The sequence below is a fragment of the Octopus bimaculoides genome, chromosome 12 (assembly GCF_001194135.2).
Source record: "Octopus bimaculoides isolate UCB-OBI-ISO-001 chromosome 12, ASM119413v2, whole genome shotgun sequence".
In the NCBI taxonomy this organism is placed as follows: Eukaryota; Metazoa; Mollusca; class Cephalopoda; order Octopoda; family Octopodidae; genus Octopus; species Octopus bimaculoides.
The window spans coordinates 65,199,773-65,203,808 of NC_068992.1; the positions used below are offsets into that span (position 1 = coordinate 65,199,773).

A 4,036-nucleotide genomic window follows, 5' to 3' on the forward strand; every position below is an offset into this window, starting at 1 on the left:
TATATATATATATATATATATATATGTACACACACACACACATATATATACATATGAACGTGTATATATCATAAAAGTGTATATGTGACTGAGTATGAATTCGTAAATCTCTCATTTTCTCTCTTTCTGTATATATATATGTGTGTGTTTGTGTGTATGGATTCATATATATGTATGTGTGCGTGTGCATGTACATACGTATAAATACATGGATAAATATAAGCAGAGACCAGTCGAGGTTTTTATTGGATTTATTCTGTATACACCTGACGACTATATTTAATTCGTCACCGTTCACATCCATGCTAGACACATTGTTAGTCGTATACACCGCCTACCACTATTCTATTGCTAAATAAATTATGTTCTAAAATCGGAAATACATCGCTCTGTTGATTTTACACTTCTTAAACTTTCCCATTTCGAAGTTCCTTTCTAAGAGTCTCTCGGATTGCCTTCTCTTGCATTTCGTCTAATTTCGCGTAATTCAATTACTACCTTACCAAAGTTTCCCATACTTTTTTACGACATTTTGTGTTATATATTTGATAGAATATTGTTTTATTTTGGTCCTTCCTACTTCTCTCATTTCAATATACTTGTTAGTTTTATATAAATTTAGCATTCTCGGTTGTTTGTTTTAAAGATGACATAGTAACCTCCATCTTGAAATGAAAGACATATTTTAATAATAACATCTTGAACCGGATCTAGTTTCGAATTATAAGCCTTTACTTCTAAGCCTATAAAGTTCGTATTTGAATTCAGCTCAGTAATTCGTTCACATCCAGAAATGAAGCACCTGCTGACGACGGCAGATATCACCGATCGAAATAATATGTAGATATAAAGATTGAAGAAGGGTTTCTCTTTAAAGGTATCGTTTACAGATCAAATAATTCGGATTATTAAAATTCATCTTCGAGACTTACAGGGAGTGAGAGAGAGGGGTGGGGAAGAGGAAGAACCGTGTAGTTTAATCATGAGACTATGTACAAAGCGATGCTGGATGCATGTTTATGAATCGACTCATAGGAGAGGAAGAGACAGAAGGAGAGAGAGAGAAAGAGAGAGAGAGAGAGAGAAAGAGAGAGAGAGAAAAAGATAGAAAGGGGTAGAGAGAATGAGAATGAAATAGAGAGAGAGAGAGAAAGAGAGAAAGGAAAGAAGGAATGAGACAGAGAGGGAAAAATAGAGATCTGTTGTTTAACACTGCGTCTCTTTACACATCAACCTAAATGTATGTCTATGAATCTTGTCCCAATTTATTTAAACAGTGCTTAATAATTTGAAATCCGAAATTATTGATTTGAAAAACTGTCGACGATGCACCAGACAACTAAGTAGTTCACATAATTTTGCTGAAAATGTATATTTTGTTGTTTAACCTAAGGTGGGTCCAGTGAACCAAACATTGTAACCGTGACCAACAACAATATTGAAGATGTATCATCATGCCGCTAGATTTTCATTCTGTCCATTGGCAGAACAATAACTAGAATCAAGTTAAAGGAGAAATGTTTCATTGTTCAATATTCAATGAAAACCTTTTGAGAAGTATCGTAACAAAGACGACATATTTCGTGTATTGAGGTGATATGTTATGGAGGATTTTATTTGGAAATTGTAAGGAATTTCAGCAGCAGAGTAGTGTGAGGGAAGTGGCCTGAAGTATGGACAAAAAATGAAAGCAAAATGAAAGCTGTACCATGAAATCTCTCTTGCTCCCGTGTCATGTCTTACCTGTAAGGGTTCCAAAAGCACCAAACGATTATTGTTCCCAATTCTCCCAACTCTGCTCTCTGGATTAGGTGGAAATCTTTTGTTATGGTTGTTTTGAAAGTTGGAATCCACCTTGAAAGGTCAACGACTTCAGACGATAGAACACATCGAAGGAAAATGCTTGCGACAAATGTCACTTCTCTAACATTAAAGAAGAAGAAAAAACCTCGTTCAAAGAGACGTTCCGAAGCTGGAAAAAATTTCTTGTGAACAGTATATCTTCAGTAGTAACTACAAATTGAAGGAGACGAGTCATTATATTAGAAGAAAAGTAATAAATTTGTTTTAAAAATGTTCAGTGCTATGAGAGAAAACATTAAACCTCTAATAAACCAGAAGCTAATTATATTAGTTAAATGAAGTTTCGATAAATATAGGAAGTAAAAAAAAAAAGCAGCCGATGAAATGCAGAAGGCCAGAGACCAAGGGTCAAGGATATAGGTCAGCAGAAAAGAAATTTGTTGTAGGTTAGTAAGCTATGGATTAGTTGTGACTGAGCAGAACGTTAGTAGCAGTTTATCACCAGAGAATGATTTAGCACAAACCAAAGACCGGTTTTCGTTTGCTATTAAACTGTAGCGACAACTTAGAGAAGAATACAGTGCACATGTCAACATTCAGTGAATCGGGTTTGCGCTCCATCGAGGGCGCCATTAATTTCTATCTATCTGTCTATCTCTCTATCTGTCTGACTGTCTGTCTATCTATCTATGTTTCTTTCTTTCTTTCTTTATTTGATCCATTCTTTGTTTCTCTCATTCTTTTTAAACATTGCTCAAATATCCAGTTTAATCTTGGGTGGAGTAAAAGAAAGGTTAGTAACCCCATGCAATATGCATTCATATGTACACAAATGCGCGCGCACAAAAACACGCACGCACAAAAACACGCACGCAAACACATACACACACACGCGCGCATGTGTGTGTGTGTGTTGGATTAAATTGTATGCCACGTGAGTTATATGAGAAAAAGTTATTGCCTTCGGCGCTTATCTATTTCCTGTTTCTAAAGAAATGCTCCAAAGCAACCACTATGTCGTCTTCCATTTCTCACAGCGCAACATAATCAACTGAGAAAGAGAGAGAGAGTGTGTGAGAGAGAGAGAAGGTGGGGTGGGAAGAGGAGAGAGAAGTGACAGAGGAGAGAGAGGTTGCCGTCCTTCATCATTCGACATTTAAAGATCAAATACCTGTTTGTGCTCGGTTGATTTGGAACTCAATTTCAGTTCCCAAAATTTGCTCTTAGGCGTTGCCTCTTTACAACTGCGTCCGCAGCCAGTAAATTTAAACCGTAAAGATGGCAATAGGCTGGTTCTTATCAAAATTTTCCCGTTTCTAAGCGCTAATTCTCTTGTCTAGGATGCTTTCTGCCGGATTGTTTTCTCCGGAGGTGCAATCAACAACAATCGGTGTTAGGTCCGCCCTACATCACCTGACAGCCGAAACATTGCAAATAGATAGGTTTGTTTTCATTCCTACGGCTGGAGAAATTTCCGGCGTCCTTCGACCCCCACCCCACGCCGACCCACAAACCTATTCAGTGTGGTTTGTCTTGAGATTGCTCTTCATAGGAATGCGTTCCATGATGTGGATTGCCAATCTTAACACAAATCTCCCATTATTCCGCTGGGTATTGCATTCCCCATTCCTTTTTCCGTAGACAATGAATCATTTACATGCCGAAAGGTAATATAGATTCTCAGGAAATTTCAAATGTATTTCCTCAATTCTAGCTGCATTACAGTATTTAGATTCCGAGAAATGGCAGCAATAACAAAAATAACAAAATTACAAGTAGAATATGATAGACAAGGAAGAAAATAGGATAAGTTTCAATGTGCAAATACGGATTAATTTAAAAATAACGAGTTAAAGGTATCGAATTTCTGGTAGGGGGGGGGGTACGAATAGGAACAAAATACACGAAAGAGAGAAAAGGAAATCGTTGGATTGAGAATATAAGAGACAAGATGAGAAAAGAGAATAAGTTATATTAGACATGAGTGTGTGAGTGCGCATCTGTATAGATATATGTGTGAATTTGTATCCATATATATATATAATTAGATATGCTTCAACACACACACACACACACACACACATACACACACACATATATATATATGCACACATGTATATATATCGAGATAGATCTGTCTCTCTCCTTATATATATTTGTATATATATTGTATATTATATATATACATACATAAATGCATACATATATACATATATATATATATATATATATA

The 4,036-nt window shown here is 36.1% G+C and overlaps 1 long non-coding RNA gene across 1 annotated transcript in view; it reads left to right on the forward strand.

Moving 5' to 3' along the window:
- The window catches only part of LOC106884479 (uncharacterized), a 29,320-nt gene that overhangs the window by 9,198 nt on the left and 16,086 nt on the right, over window positions 1-4,036 (forward strand). The window lies entirely within an intron of this gene.